This window comes from Larus michahellis, chromosome 1 (genome assembly GCF_964199755.1).
Source record: "Larus michahellis chromosome 1, bLarMic1.1, whole genome shotgun sequence".
In the NCBI taxonomy this organism is placed as follows: domain Eukaryota; kingdom Metazoa; phylum Chordata; class Aves; order Charadriiformes; family Laridae; genus Larus; species Larus michahellis.
The window spans coordinates 217,110,837-217,127,780 of NC_133896.1; the positions used below are offsets into that span (position 1 = coordinate 217,110,837).

Genomic DNA, 16,944 nt, shown 5'->3' on the forward strand with positions numbered 1-16,944 from the left:
CCAGCACAGCTGTTCAGTAGGGTCTAGGTTTAAATTATTTTTGGCTGAGAGCTGCCTTCTAGAGAGGTTCACCTCACCTACCTTCTAGAGATGTCCTCCCAGCCCTGCTTTTCTTCTGGAAGATCTTGCCCACCCCAACCACCCTTGTAGAATGTTGCACATCCCTCTTCTAGAAATTCCCAACAGCCCCAGCTGTCCTTCTAGAAAATTCCACTGCATCACTCAAGCAAAGGTGGCTACCCACCAGCCAGCCCTGTGTCTCCATGGTCCCAAGGACTAAAGCTGATGTTGCTCCATCATGGTAGGTCCAGGTGATGAGTGAGCAGGAGAGGTGCCAGCTCTTGCTGCTGCAGGGAGGGGACACTCCAGTCCCAAGGGGAGGAAAGGGTGACCCGTGTCCAACCCAAGGTGGTCTCCTGGCCTCAGGTGGCAGCAATTGCTGTCGGCTTTATTGCTGGTAACAGGGGAGAGGAGATTCTGCCTGAGGATAGCAAAGAAGCCTCAAAATCCAGCATCAAATGCTGATCCAAACACAGCAGAATTTTGTACTTTCGTGTCTATTTTCTCTATTTTCCTCTGTACTAAAACATGGATAGGGCCCAGTTGGGCCATGGAAGGGCCTGAAAAACTCTGACATATCAGAAATCTCATTTTAAAAAATAGATATATTTCAGGAATTGCTTTCCCAAGGTGTATTTATATAGCTCTTGGTGTAAGAAAGCTCTGATCCAAGAACAAGATCTACAGGCACTTTCCCAGCATCACAGAAATGGGCACGACGCACAAGCAGCTTTGGCCCTGTTGATGCCAGACCCATCAGCAGTGTCTTCCCTCTGTTTCCGATCCTGAGCTCCTTCATATAGCTGATATATAACACATAAACTTGTTATAGCCCCCCTTACCTCAGTCTTGGAGGTTCCTTGTTTAAGGATGGCCAGCCCTTTGGGGAAACTGGTGTCCCTCCTCTGTGCAGTACAGGTGGACAGAGGCAAAAATTAGCCCCAAAAACAGTGGTCAGAAACGGTGACCTTCCAGCTGGGACAACATGGAGACCATCCACCACCCAGCCTGATGTTGGTCACAGCTGGTATCAGCAAGAAGTCCATGTCTAGGTGTCGTTTTGCTCGCCCAAAGAGGGAATTAGGAGGACTGGTGAGCCCATACCTGCAGGTCAAGCTTGAAAATGGAGACTCAACGTGACCACTTCAGCATGGTCAACAGGAGAAGGGAAGAGTTTTGTCCTCGCCATGCTTGTGGACATGCAACATCACCAGCAATGATACGTGCAGCCAGGCTCAGCTCAGCCCCGTGCAGCACATGGGGCACAGTCCCAGGCTTTAGAATCATAGAACCAAGAGGTTGGAAGGGACCTTTCAGATCATCGAGTCCAACCATCAACCTAACTCTGATAAAACCCATCACTAAACCATATCTCTAAGCAAGCACTACGTCCACCCATCTTTTAAATCCCTCCAGGGATGGTGCCTCAACCACTTCCCTGGGCAGCCTGTTCCAATGCCTGATAACCCTTTCAGTGTAAAAATTTTTCCTAATATCCAGTCTAAACCCCGCCTTGCCCCTGGGTGGTCTGCGGCTTTCTAAGAAGTCCCTCTCCCACCATTGAAATGCCACCATGGGGAGGCAAAAAAGTGTTTCCATGGCTCAAAGCCTGCCTGGGGAGGCAGGGGGGAGGAGGAATAAATCCCTTGAAAAAAAAAAAAAGAAAAAGGAGCTCAGAAACGGGGAAAGGGGGGGGAATATTTCTTTGAAGATAAATCCTACTTTGTGCAGTTCAGCATGCCCTGGCTTGGGTCCCTCTCTGCTCCTGTGAATGCCTGAGCGGCTCTTTGTGCCCTGCTGTTAAGGGGAGACGAGGAGATTGGGACGCGGCATGGGGGACCCTCTCCGGCCCCACAGCCCAACCGAGGGCAGCACACCGCCGCGAGCATCGTCTCCAAGGGAAGACTTTGTCTGTCAGCCAAGAGGAGGGAAGAAAAGTGGTTTGCAGATCACATACCTCTGCCCGGCAGCTCTGCAGAGCGCTATTCAGCCCAGACAAAGGATGGGGGCCCTGGACGGCCACCGCGCCGAAGCCCCCAGCGCTGGCCCTCCCCCAGGCTGCGGGTGTTAAAGTTCAGACCTTGGAGAAAAACAGCCCTGCAAGAAGGGGAGGAAAAGGGAGGAAAGGATGCTTTCTGTGCCACTGGCCAGAGGTTTCTCTGTTTAGTTATCTACTGCACCCAAATGCATCAGGGCTGGCCCATTTTTGCACCATAAGAATGTGGTTCTGCTGTTCCCAGAGGAAAATCCTTTCTAGCTAATTAAAACTGCCATGTTTCTGCCTAAGCCATCTCAGAAAACTTTTGAACACGCTTCAGAGCAAAAGGATGGTCTGACACACAAGATCCATGCTCAAATCCCCTGACCTACCACCAACCTACGTATGCAGTGGAGCCATCACCCAGAGCCTCAGTTTCCCAATTTAGGGTTTTGCCAACAGTGCAACAGCAGTAGATGAGGACTGTAGAGCTCATTTGTTAAGGGGAGATGAGGGGACTGGGACGCATCGTGGGGGACCCTCTCCAGTCCCACAGCCCAACCAAGGGCAGCACACCACCACGAGCATCATCTCCGAGGGAAGACTTTGTCCATCACCCAGAGCCTCAGTTTCCCAACTTAGGGTTGCACCAACAGTGCAACAAGAGCAGCAGATAAGGACTGTAGAGCTCATTTGATTTTTATGCATCTGCTGGTGTAAGCCCTGGAGTCTGCTCAGCAAGGCAGAAAGATCAGTGAGTTTCACTGTGTGGAAATCACCCCACGCAGACAATCCATGGGTAGAATCCCCAGGCCCCAGGACACCCAGCGCAGTCAGCTCTGCTGGATCAGCGCCCAGCAGCACTCACATCCCAGCAGCCTGGAGACAGGGAACAATTTATTTAGTTGCAGAGCTTGGGGTGGGTGTTTGCATTCCTCCTTTGGTCTTCCTGGAAGAGCAGTTGGACTCATCTCCTCTGTGTTTGAATGGTCACCCTGAGCTCCTGGTACAACCAGTGAGATGTGCACAACTCAACTCCTCCAAGAGCAGATATCTAAATAGGCCAGATGAACTGTCCCACACATGTCCAGAGTTCCAAGGCACAAACCCAGCTCAAGACAAAACTCAAACCACTCAGCCCAGCTCAGCCCTGTGACCCTTACAGCTCCAAGGAATTTCTCCATCCTGGCCTTCACAAGCTTCACAAGCTGCCTGGGTATGGGAACCAAAACCCACGCCTACCTGGAAGACACCTCCATAGTAAAGAGGCAGATGTCAGCTAATGGAATGAGGAAAGTGTTTCCCAGGATCAGGGAGAGCCAGGTACCACCAAGCACATGATGGACCTTGCCCTGCTCAGTTTTGTCCTGCTCAGTTCAGCTCCTCTGGTGCTGGGAGCCAGCCCTGGACGTCTGTGCCCAGGTCAAGACACAAGGGCTCTGCAGTTACAGCTGGCAGTGACAAACATGCTCCGGCTTGGTGCCAGGAGCCATCAGGCGAGACTCTGACGTCCCATACAAGCTCTCATGACACCAACCTTAGTGGCATTTCCAGATGACAATGTTTTCTCCCCTGTAGATTGTGTTTTACTTCCTTCCAGCCCACCAAGCACCTCTTTCCAAAAAGTGGTTGCTGCCACATGCATCTCACCCCCCTTCTCCACAGGGACAGAGGTGGACTGGGTCACTTGTCATCCAGCCAGCAGCATGGAGAGCCCAAGGACACCTCAATGCCAGTGGGTTGTCTCCCCCTTGGCTGTGGGTCTATCCCTGCTGACGTACAAAGGGCAGCCACAGAAATTCCCCATGCAGGGTTACATGAAGCAGTCATGGGGACCACAGATGGTCCTGTGGGTAAGACCACATGGAAGACAGCAACGGGCTTATTGAGGGCAGCAGTTTCCAACCCTACAGTGCCTCATTCTCACAGAAGGGACAAAAAATCATCCCCCAAAACAGCATTCACCAGGAATTGCAGAGGAATACGGGATAGGATCGGCTTGGTAACAGGTTGCCAACTGGCAGCAGGGAGGGAAGGAAGAAGTCACAATGATAAAGGACCAAGATAGGGGCCGGATAGTCTGGAGGACAGAGAAGGTGAAAGAGTTGGTGTCATTCACCTGCCTTTCTTTCAGGAATTGGGTTTTGTGCAACCAAAAATTCTGAAAGGTTTGCAGGGAAAGAGAGCACTTCGGAGAGAGCCACCATGACCCCACAGCACCTTTCTGACCACTTTAAGGCATGAATCAACTAAAGCAATCACGGAGCAAAGGTCAGTCAGTAGCAAGTACATCTGAAGAAATAAGGAGTCTTTTAAAAAGCAATTGCTCTTGCCAGTTTCCCCCCTTCCCCCTTCTCTAAAGTGTCTTTTATTTCTCCAACTCTGGAGACCTTCCAAAATAAGTTCAGTGATTAAGAGCAGCTGCCAAAAGGACCGGACTGAATCATGTGGTGGCAGCCGGGGCCGCAGGAGCGGAGGATCGGACCAGTTATTGTCACAGAGACTCGGTGCTGGACGAATATCTCCGGGACTGAAAAACTTCCTGGGGCTTCCAGCCTAATGAGAGCCGATGGAGGCTGGAGAAACAAGGAATTGCTCACAGCTGCGTTGGAGAACAGAGGAAATGAGGTGGAAGAGTAAGGAAGGGACTGACTCCAAAACATTTCTACACGAGCGATGAGGCTCCAGCCTGAGCATGCAGGCATATGGTGATGCTCTGAGCTGCTCCCATGCTGTGCCCTGCTTGCAGACATGTTCTTCCTTCTTCTTGCACCCAACAGTGGAGTTGACATCGAAACTGCCCCCATGGGCAGCAGCCACGACCTCATCCACACATGTACACACTCCCCTGACCCAACCCTGCCCTGTCTCCCTGCCTGCTGCTATTCTAGTGCACCACCATCGCTGTCAACTTCTTGCCTGTGTCACTTTTCCATGCAAGCACTGACTAAAGAAAAGAGCTGGTGTCCTGTGATGGCTCCAAGAGCCTTCCCTTGACACCAGACCTGCAGAGGACAAGTCCCAGGACAGGGTTCCTCATCTCTTTCTTGCCACAATGTCAAGTGCACTCACATAGATTACAACTGCCCGACGACCAGAAAGGACCTGGGCCAGGAGAATGGAGAGTCCATCCTTGTTGGGGGCGGCTAGCAGAAAAGTACAAGTATGCAAGAAATTCGAGGGCATGCCGACCTTGCAGACCTGAGACAAATAAATCTGAGGAGCCAGGGAACAACTGGCCTTGCAGGTCTGAGATAAATAACCTTGAAGAAGTAGGGAGTAGGCAACAAGTTATCACTGTAGCTTTTAGCACATTCCAAAACTGTAGCTTCTAGCATGTAGCGAAACCGCAGGTAGGAGGGATTATTGTAATGAAACATTTAGAGCTAAGCCAATTAGAAATGATAGAATTTGTGTAATTTATGTAACTGTTAAGTAGCTGTATAAAAGCTTTCCGACGCCTCTAATAAACCGACATCTTGCTTGCATCAAGCAGCGTCCCGTCTCTCAATCGCGGCACATCCTGACCCTGAGAGCAGGTCGTCATCATGCTTAAACATTGCATCTTCCCTGGGGACACCACAAAGACCGGCAAGGCAAACAATGACAGGAGAATAAGACCAGTATGAAACCAGGACAGGAGCATGTTGAATGTGTTCAACCCTCTAAAGTGTCACTGTTTCTTCTTCCCTCCTTTTTTCCTGGAGAATACAAGAAAGCGTTGAAATGCAGCAGATGCCAATGTCCTGCTGGTGGGGAGAGTCACAGGGAACATGAGCTAATGCCACCCTCTGTTTACTGGTACCTTATCAAACACACACCCTTCAGCCATCTAAAAGCAGCCAGCCATGGCTCCTCCTTGAACACGGCCGGGAGAGCAGTGTCCAGCACACGAAGAACAGGATGAGGATGAGATGCTGAAGAGATGAGCACCTGCAGACAGGCTGCTCAGCTCTCTCACACCAGGTGTGCGGAGTTGGAGCAGAGGTTGCAACATGGAGCCAAGCCCGTGCTGCCCTCAGGGCTCAGCCTGCCATGGGGGCATGGTCCAGGCTGCATCACAGGATGTGTCTCCAACCTGCTCTACCCACGCCAGCTCCCTTTCTTTCCTTCCAGTAAGATCTGGAGCCTGAAGGATCTTCCCACATTCTTATCCTATCTGCTCTTCTAAAAAGTAGCCAAGACCCTCATTTATCTCACACCACAGAGGTGTCTGGGGCAGTCCTACAAGCCAAACCATGGTCACCACTCCAAGATGAGGTACAGACCTCCTCCTTTTTTTTTTCCTGTTTTCCCCAACATTGGACACTTTGAAGAGTCAGCTGGGTGGGGTGATGGGCCATCTTGTCTAGACCGTGCTTTGCCAAAGAAAGGTTGGAGCAGATGATCCTTGAGGTCCCTTCCAACCTGGTATTCTATGATTCTATGATTCCTTCAAACTGTCCCAAGACCTGGAGTCAGATTTGGACCAAAGCATGCACAGCGTTGCAGTCTGCAGGGAGCAACCATCGCAGAGCTCCCTCCAGCATGAAGCCTGTCCCCTACGCAAAGCCACGGAGCTGGGACACTGCCACTGTGCAGGATCTGCTCCATGCTGCGAGGAGACAATTATCAACGCTTATAAATACTTCAAGGGTGGGTGTCAGGAGGATGGGGCCAGGCTCTTCTCAGTGGTGCCCAGTGACAGGACAAGAGGTAACAGGCACAAACTTGAACATAGGAAGTTCCACCTCAACATGAGAAGGAACTTCTTTACCCTGAGGGTGGCAGAGCCCTGGCACGGGCTGCCCAGAGAGGTGGTGGAGTCTCCATCTCTGGAGAAATTCCAAACCCGCCTGGACGCGTTCCTGTGCCACCTGCTCTGGGTGACCCTGCTCTGGCAGGGGCTTGGACTGGGTGATCTCCAGAGGTCCCTTCCAACCCCTGCCATTCTGTGATTCTGTGAGACAGGAGCACATGTGTCTCAGCCGATGGGTGGTGACTTCTGAAGGCATTTGCACACAACGCTTAAGCGAGGGCTTCTGGGCTCTCACACAGCAAGGAAATTAAGTGCATATTGCCAAAGGGCCACCAACTTTATGAGAAAATTCTCTGTCTTCTATTTCGTCTGATATTTTATCACACTAAGCACGGCTGTACGGTAACAACCTGCACAGAGGCACTTTGTAAGCTGCAGGTAGTCTCACAATAAGCTACAACCACCAAATTTAAAGAACTGCATTTTCATTACCAGAAATGATGCATAAAGCTCAAAAGACACCATTCGGTCACCTCCTCGGTCCAAAGTCACGGCATAAGAAAGTCACAGGACCGGTCATGAAACCCAGCTTTGTATTTCTCTGCAACAATTTCCAATTCCCCTGGAAATCTTGCACACCTTTTAAACATTTCAATAGCAAAGTTGGAAAGGAAGCGACAGCTTTGGCTCCCTTCACATTCAGAATATTTTTTTAATTAAAATCCAGCTGGTCCCATGGTACATTATGCTTTTTTTTTTTTTTTACTGTTGTTAAATGCAGCTTAAAAGCTTTGAGCAGCTGTAGGAAATTATTTCCCTTCTCTCTTGCCCTCCACCTGGCGTCACGTGCCGGAGGATAAGTCCTGAGAGACACCGTACTGTGAGATCGGGATTCCCAAAGAAAGCGTGGAAGCGAAGAGGAGGTGATGTACACCACGGGCTGGACCTCCAGCTAATCAAAGTTTGCACTATCCAACCCAAAGTTTGGCCTGGTGCCGGTCCCCAGGTTCATGTCAGCTGAGCACCCGACCCTGACTTAAAATTCACTTTTTCCTAGAAGTGAAAATTCCCCCGTTTCTCTGCCAGTTATGGTTATGCCTATAAATAATGTGGAAGTACTCAAATAACAGCAGCAGACTAAAGCCAGGGCCAAATCCCGCTTTCAGGATTTCCCACTTTCAGCTGCTCTCCAAAGAGTTGCCCATCAAAACTCCCAGGGCGACGTGCAGCGGCGGGGCAAACGTTGGACCAGAAGGTTGCTTCCAGCCTTTCCAACCAGGTCCTGATTATTTACAGCTGTTCCCAGATGTTACCCTTTCACGGGTTATTTGTTCCCGGGTCGACCTCCCCGTTCACACGCTAGGCGAGCTCAGGGGAAGAAAGAGAGAGGCTCCTTTCTCCCTTTTACTATGGAAACAGCCCTTTATCCCAAGAATTGCAAATACTCGGCCGCCGTTTCCCTCCCACCGCCGCCCCAGCTCCAGCGACCCCACCAGCCACCAACTGCTCACGTCTCATCCCAGCTCCCGTTTCTTCCTTAGACAGGTCACAGCCAGACCCCGAGAGCGAAGCCGGACCGCTGGGCACCTTCTCCTCCCCGACCAGCCATCAGAAACCCGCCCCCCCCCCGCCCCGGCTCACAAATCACCCCCTTCGCTCCCCTTTTGTTAACAGTTCTCCCCATTCTCCGTCTCTTTGGGCTTTGTTTCTCGCTGCAATCCAGGCAGGAGCCGGCTCAATCGCCCGCTGTCGCATCCCAACCAACACACTCCGAAGTCCAAAGGAAAAAAAAAAAAGGAAAAGTCAAAGAAATCCACCCCCTGCCCTCCCTCCACGGTGCGAACTTTTAGAGCAGGCAGGAAAGAGCCGGCAGAGATGGGTTTCACCAGGCAGAAGCATCTTTAAGAGTTAGGAGAGGGGAAGTAACTTACCTCGTCGGGACGCACATGGAGGGGTTATTTTTGCCTTCTGCCGCACTCGGGTTGCTGTGTCCTTTGCTTGTGACACTCCGGGACCCGAATGGTGGCACCGCTGTGTGACACCCAGTATTAGAGAGGCTGCTGGAGGCGGCCCTCCCACGGTAGGAGGGGCCACGCGGGGCTTAATAAATTCAGTTCCCAAGGCTGGAAAAATTAAAATCTCATCATGGGACGCGGGCAGCTGCTCACCGCATGGCGCGGGGAGACGGCGGGGACTTGCGGGTGAACCAGGGTTTGATTCATCCCTCACCCACCCAGAACAGGAGAGGCTGGTATTCAAATCCTGCCTTGGCAGAATTAGGTGACCAAAGGACGGGGTCCAAGGAAATATCCCGAAGGAGATTTGGGCAAGACGTGTTGTCACTGACCCTCAGAACTAAAACTCTTGAACCTCCTCCACGAAAATGTTTCCCACGGCTAGAAGTCCCGGGGCAGGAATCCGCTGCACCAGATTTCTGAGCCACCCCAGATGCAAAACCTGCTTATTTTACTTATTTTTTGCAATGGTTTGGGGCTTTAATATCTAAATCCTATTAGAGACATAACTTCCTTTGGAGGGGGAGAGGATGCAGGTCAGCACAACAAAAGCAGTTTGTGTGGCTGAATTTTGTAACCTCCAACGTGCCCTGGACTTTCAGAGAGGCATCTGCAAAGTTTCTCGGGTGAGGAAGCTGCACAACCTCTTGGAGCTCCTCCTTCTCCAAAAAAGCTCTTTGCTGCACAAGAATCTAAAGAAATATCTCCTCCAACCCTGGAGGGCTCTCCGAAACACCACTGCTGCAGTCTTTTCATCCCTGCCGTCTCTCCCATTGGGATTTTTCTTGTTGGCTGAAAAGACAGATGGGAGGGTCCCTCAAAAGCAAAATCAGGAAACTGCCCCTGCAAACAGGGAGGGGAAAAACAGGGCAGCAGCGATGCCCCGGCGGCTTTTGGGCAGCTCACATTACAAAGAGAAACTTTAAATTAGAAGATGAGCTACAGAGATGACAGCCTGGTTCACTCTGAAACCTAATGACGAGCAGAAGGCATATAAAAGTTCCACTTTAAAAGCAGTAACTGCTAATCCTTACTTAGCACTAGGTCCTAAAATACCATCATCTCCCTTTGGAATCGGAATATTAAATAAATGAGGGAACCGCAAGGAATGAAAGTAGAAGCAGCTGTTTTTATGGCTGATCATCTTCCAGCTAATGCTCAGCTGGCTGGAGAAAAGAGGCATGGCACGGGATTGTGCGTGAGCCTCCAGAAATATTACTTGCTTTATGGTCTGACCCCTGGAAACCTGATAAATAGTGTGGGAAAGGGTGAGATTAAGAAGGCTGATGGCTCTGATGAGGTGTAGGGAGGAGCAACAGCAGCTTTTCAGCTTTTCCGGGTACCCTGACGTTTTAATCTCCCAAATTGATCCACTGGATTTTTCTCCTTATATATTTGTGTCGAGCCCAGCCTCATCCCGGGGCCACGCTAAGGTCCTGAAGGTCCCTGCCCAGCGTGGGCATGGCATGGGGATGGCCCAGCAGGTTTGAGGAGTAGTGGAGAGCCCCGAGGGCCCAAGAGCTTCGCTTGGCTTTTGAAGGCAGCAGCAAGATCGGCGCTCCCCGAAATACCTTCTGAAGGGGCTTCACCCTCATTCTTCCCCAGATGGATCAGGAGAAGATAAAAACATCCTGCCTTTCTTCCAGCTGCTGCATCCTCATGGCATGGATGGACTCCAAGGGGGATGTGAGGGGTAAGAGGACAGGGTTGAGCAACATTGTCAGCGCAAAAAAGCTCCCTGCAGTGGAGGGAAGAGCCATGAAAAAGGTCATTTGAAACACAACCATAGCCCCACCTCCTAACAACAGTAGAAACCCCCAAATATCCCTTTTCTCTCCCCTAAAATAACACCATGTTTTTGTTTTCTTCTGGGTACAGAGACGCAAAGCCTTCAGTGCCACCGTTTGCTCTGCAAACTCTGGCGAAAGACTCACCGTCCAGGCAGAGGCTGCTCTGGCTTCAGTACCTTCAGCTCAGAGTCCACCGGTTTATCTATCTCAATCGCAAAATCCTCGCCCGGTGTCCCAGCCGGCGTCCTCGCCCTGCCGGCAGCAGGTAACGAAGGCAAGCGAGGATCTGCTGGAGCCCTGTCACCGGCCAGCCCGACCTTGGAGTTTATGAGCCCATAAAGAAAATGCCTGCGAGGGACTGGTGCCATAGAAACTCACCCCGAGGATATCGGCAGGACAGGTCAGCCTTGAACCCCCGGCGAGTTTTGCCTCTATTGGTATCAGGAGAAGATAAAAACAAGGAGGAAATGGCACAACGAGGGTGCAGGGACGGTTCCCCTACCGAGCTGCTGGCCACGATGAGGAGTATTTCATTGGGAAATACAAAACTTCATTCCTCCCAGCCCAGGTCCTACCCCGTTTGGGACATTTGTCCTCTTGCGATGCCCTGCCTTGGCAGCATGGAGGGGATGGGGTGTCCCCCCCTGCCCCCAAGCACGATTGCAGAATGTGCTGCTGCAGAGCCTTGACAGCAGGTGACTCATGCAGGTAGTGACATCCCCGCGAGATTAATTACAGAAATGGCACCATTTATGGCGTTGGCGTTTCCAGGAATGATAAGGGAGGTGGGGGTAAGGAGGAGGAGATGACCCGAACTGATCCAAACCTCAGCCCTCGCTCTCCCGTGGGACGGCAGCGTGCTGGCACAGACCCCGTGGCCATGGGCGAGCAGCGTCTGCCTCTTGCAGGGAGCAGTATCCCACTGAAAAGCAGAAGCACCAGTCGGTGAAGGCACAGAGGATGGGCTGGGGGGGGAGAAAGACCTTGGGTGGCTCCAAAGCCCGTCATAAGAAAGCAGAGATGCCACCAGACCCGCAACGGGTGCGGCGTGTCCAAGTACAAAGATGCTGACAGCCAGCTTCACGCTGAGCCCAGGGGGACGAGGCTGCAGTGGGGCCTCTCTCCCCGTCTCCCAGCCTGAACCCTTGGATACACGGCTCTGAAACATCAAAAATCAGGGAAAACATCAGCCCCTCCCTGAAACGTCGGTGCAGGAAAACTCAGGGCAACGCGGAGGCACCGCGCACATGGGGAGCAGCAGCTTTTGCGCGGTGCTGACAAGCCTCCAGGGAAGCCAGGGCCTGACCCTGCTCCTGCATCCCGGGATATCTCCTTCTCCACCATTTCTCAGGCTGCTTGGATTGATAAAGCTTATTTTCAAGCCCGCTTGTTCCCAAGAAATGCTGCTGTCCCTTCCCGAGTGATGGCAGCGGCCGCGAATAATGGTTCAAAGCCCATCGAGACGTGCCAAAGACCCAGCGGTTTGTTCTGGAGTGTGCGACCCACCGGGTGCAAAACTTACCCCGAGCGTTAGAATTTAAACTCAAAAAAAAAAAAAAAAAAAAAAAATCAACAAAAAATTACCAGACGGCTACTGCTGAGTCCTGGGGCTCAGAGCCGGGCTCTGAGCATCGTTTCCAAGCGAGCTGCATCCCTCGGGCAGGCAGCGAGGAGGGACCAGACAGATTCATCACGCACCCTGCCCGTGGGGAACCGGCTCCCCGGCACAAAAACAAGCCGCGTTGTGTGGATGGAGGGCAACCACGGGAGCTTCACATCATCCTTCAAAGCGGCCGGCAGCAACAAACTCTCGGCCCCTCGCAGCCGTTGCTGCAGCAACTCCACCGCCCGCTCTCCCACGGCGGGGCCGGCGCCACGGACTGGCTGACGCAGCATTGTGAAAAGAAGGGGAGAGGCGGTCCTCACCCTTCTTCTTCCATATTTTATAGCTGTCCTTTATGCGATGGCATCGTTTTGTCCTATCCTGGCAGAAATCAGGGGGTTGCAACCCCCTCGGAGGATGAAAGTTGAGGTGCCCCAAAGGGCCACGATAGTCTCAGAAGGGAAAAGCAGATGCGAGGACCAGTGAGGAAAAAGAGGGTCCAATAAACCATCCCTTGGCCAAATGCATCTGCGCCCAAGCAATGTAAGGTGGCAAAGGGTGCGAGAGGACTGTGCTGGATCTTAGGAGTGAAGCACATCGGGGTTTCGTTTCATGATTGCCGGGGGCAGCTGCTCTGTGCTGCCTCCTCCTGCCTTACGGTCCTCTGTGGTGGGTGAATCTCACAGAATCACAGAATGATACGAGTTGGAAGGGACCTCTGGAGATCATCTAGTCCAACTCCCCGGAGGGACCTGGAGGACCGTGTTAGTCCCTCCCCTGATGGAACACCCCCCAAGTGGTGGGGACACCCTGCTGCTTCTCAGCAGGGTTGTCACAGCGAGGTCCCCTCTTTCCCAGGGTTATAAACCACACAGGACGCCCTGCAGGGAACCATGCAGTGTGTGATGCTCCTGAGCCCCGATGAGTTTTGTGGGGGCTCAGATTTGATGCTCCATTTTGGGTCAGCAAAGGTGTTTCCCACCACTCAGGCTCTGAAACCAGTGCTGTGCTCCATCTCTCCCAGCCCAGGCCATGATGCTTTTTCACCGTGGAAGATCTTAGGTGGCATTTCTTGTCACCAGGATGAGCCCAGAGACCTCACCAGCCACTTCTCACCCTTCACATGGGTGGGTGGCCCACGCAAGCAGAGCCAGGCTGGTCAGAGGGAGCCACCATTGATGAGATGTCCCTTCCCCTAAAGCTCTTGCACCCGCCTGGTCATACTCAACCCAGCCTCCCCAGTGCAAGGGAAAAGCAGAGATGGACGATACCCAGTGTGGGGACACCACCATGTTTCTCTGCTCCAGCATCACCACTGACCTTGTGCTGGTCCTCCCTGGGCTGGGACCTGCCTGCCAGCTTCTTCATGGTGGCAAAGGAGATGGGACAACTTGTAGTGTCCCTGGGTTGAGCTGTTCCCAAAGCCTGGCGTGCTCCGAGGTGCCTGCAAAACACAAAGACACATCTCTCACAAAGGTGAGGGATGGGATTAGAGACTGGCGTGTTTGGGAAACACGGGGCATAGAAGAAAGCAGTGGATGCTTCCCACTTGAGGACCATCATAGAATCATAGAATCGTTTTGGTTGGACCTTTAAGATCATCAAGTCCAACCATTAACCTGACACTCACCACCACTAACCCATGTCCCTCAGCACCGCGTCTGCCCAGCTTTTAAATACCTCCAGGGATGGTGACTCTACCACTTCCCTGGGCAGCCTGTTCCAACTTTTGACAACCCTTTCTGTGAAGAAATTTTTCCTAATATCCAACCTAAACGTCCCCTGGGGCAACTTGAGGCCATTTCCTCTTGTCCTATCGCCTGTTCCTTGGGAGAAGAGACCAACCCGCCGTCACTACCCCCTCCTTTCAGGGAGTTGCAGAGAGCGAGAAGGTCCCCCCTCAGCCTCCTTTTCTACGGGCTAAACACCCCCAGCTCCCTCAGCCGCTCCTCACCAGACTTGTGCTCCAGACCCCTCACCCCTCATCCACACAGCCATGAGCTTAGGGAAAGAAAAGGAGGAGTGGGACTGAAGGGAAAGTGTCTTGCGCCCAGGTCACTGCCCTCCTGCACAAGCCCAGCTCCCAGGAGCAGCCTTTGAGCATTTCAGCTCCCCACTGGTGAGAAACCGCAGGGCCATTACTTGCCCACTGCCCTTCAGGGCATGATCCAGGCAGACTTGAGTCCTGGCCACCATTACAGCCACACACATAGCCAGCGGGACCCTGACCTTGACTGCCAGCAGAGCTGCTAGCCCCAAATTTATGCAGGCTAGTAGTTGTGGGGCACAAGGTGTGGGGTGAGGGACGGGTCCTGGTTCACTTCGCCCATGGCTGCGTTCAGAGGGGACGAGCCTCTACTCAGTGGTGCCTGACAGCCTCTCCCAACCCTGCGAGCACAGTGGTGACATGCCCCATGTCCCTTACCAGGCTTAACCAGTACCTGGCCCACCAGAAAGCCCCACCAGATCCAGGGTGTCTGCAGACACCCATCCTGTTGATGTACACAGAGAATCATAGAATGGTTTGGGTTGGAAGGGACCTTAAAGATCATCCAGTTCCAACCCCCTGCCCTGGGCAGGGACACCTCCCACCAGACCAGGTTCTCCAAGCCCCGTCCAACCTGGCCTTGAACCCAGGACTGGGGAGCTGCGCTGCGACAGGAGCAGGGAGCCTGTCCTCGATTGCTCAGATGTAACTGTTGGCCTGGGAGGGACACGTTTCCCTTAGGAGGCTGCCGCAACACATAAGTGTAATTAATAACTTAAACATGGGAGGGGAGCAGAGCTGGAGTTAGGGTGATAGCAGGAGAATGGACGTACTAGGGCACCAGATCCCGTGTCACAACCACCTCCTCATCCTTGCTGGTGCCTGCTGGCTGCCTCCAGCGTGCATCCGCCAAAAGAAACATAAAAAGCTTCTATTTCACGTGTCTTATGGAAACTGAGCACCACAAAAGGAAACGACTCCCCAGAGCAGCTGCCAGGAGAGGGCATTACAGCCCCAGCAACGGGCAAGGACCTGCCAGTAAAGCCCAGCGAGCTCCCTGCGCACCGCTGTTCAAGCCACAGGTCCTCCTCAAAGATGAGCTTGGGAACCGAAACTTGGATGTCTTCTGGGTGCTGCTAAAAATGAGGGATGCAGTAAAAGCATCACCTGCATGGGGTGCTGCAGTTTTCCCTGCAGCGTGTGTTAAGGAACAGCTCTTCTCCGTCGTACCAACCAGCGCATTGCTGCTCCTACCGCTAATTCCCCGCTTTTGCTCCCAAATAAACTAATGTCCCGCAGTCACAGGCAGAATAACTGTTCCCACTAGGATTTAGCTGCCACTTCACTCTGTCTGGCTCAGACCTGAAGGTGTGTGTTCCCCAGACCTTCTCCATATTTCCTCCCCTCTTCTCCCTTCCTTACATCAGCCGGTCTAACGCAAGGCATCACCCCTCCCTGTAAACCTCACCCCAGGGTCACACAGGAACTAAGAGGACAAGGCGCTAAATTTAGGAATGAAGAAGCAAAACTTTAAAGACCTGGGGGAGGTGCCACAGAAATAGCAATAATTGCACCTGTAGCCTCAGGAGACCCCTCTGAGATCATCACACGGGGGTTTCCTTCCTGCGCAGATGGAAGAAAATCAGGCATTGGGAATAGAGAACTGGAGCTGGGATGTATTTTGCAGCCAGGACATCTTGACCAGGACCGCTGCAGAAGCTCATCTCCTTTGCCACGTGCCCACCTTCCCACACACACCTGAGTGGGTCCTTCCTTTTCTATGTGTAAAAGGTGCAACCACAAACCTGCTGCGCACGCGTGACCGGTTGATGAGAGCACTGCCAAACATCAAATACTGCTGGTTTGGAGCCACAATGGACAGGCACCAAGATTTGAAAGGGTGACCATGCCCGGCCCAACTTCATTAGGTGTTCCTAATTGGAGATGTGTTGAGCCCAGTTTCATAGACGTGTTTGGTTAAAGGCTGAAATCTTCAGAATTATTTAACTGACTCTCGAAAACTGATTCAGCTGTTAAAAAAAAACCCCTCACTAATTATTTAAGTCCATTTAGGAATTCACCTTTCAGGAAAGCTCACTATGGCTCTGAAGAACCTTCAAATGAGTTCTGCTTCACTGAAATCAACATCAACCATCTCTTAAAGCCTTGAAATCATTCATTGTCCAACATCTCCCACCCACAGCAACCGCTGAGCAATCCAATTAAGTTCATCTCAAGGGGAGTGGCCTCCAAGACAGAAAGCACCCCCCAGAAATCATGGGAAATGGTAGCTAGTTAGAGTGTTCGTCTTCCATGGGGCAGGACGTAGAGCCACCAAACACTAACCCAGTAGCACTTTCGGGAGCATGCTACCAGGATCGTAAGTTTGCCTGGTACCCTCCGTTGTGAAGCTTCAAAGGAGGAGGAGGCGGTGGCCATCCTGTTTGGTTTCCTTTCTCTGATGGGACAAAGACATCCAACATGGGTTGCTACTACATCACGGCAAAGAGAATTGCCCACAACGCCGGCCAGTGGGGCTGTAAGGTTCCTCTTGCTCAAGCAACAGGGCCCCTCATCTTCACAAAAAAAAACCAGAGAAACTGGTCTTTCCTGAAAAAGAGCTGTTGGGAAGCAGTCTTCAGCTAGAGCATCTGTTCTGGGCAGAGGTGATTTTATGAAGTAACACCAATTGCCTTATTCTCATCAGTTATGTTAAGTCCCTGTGCAAGGTGTTCCTTTTACTTCCAGCGCCCTCTAAAATCTGGCTAAGCAC

At 52.1% G+C, this 16,944-nt stretch overlaps 1 protein-coding gene across 1 annotated transcript in view; it reads right to left on the minus strand.

The window, feature by feature from the left end:
• Window positions 1-8,838, minus strand: part of GDPD4 (glycerophosphodiester phosphodiesterase domain containing 4) — a 38,536-nt gene extending 29,698 nt beyond the window's left edge. The window contains exon 1 of the mRNA XM_074573018.1: window positions 8,708-8,838. The gene's annotated coding sequence lies outside the window, so the exon portion shown is untranslated. The remainder of the gene's footprint in view (window positions 1-8,707) is intronic.
• Between the last annotated feature and the right edge of the window lie 8,106 nt (window positions 8,839-16,944).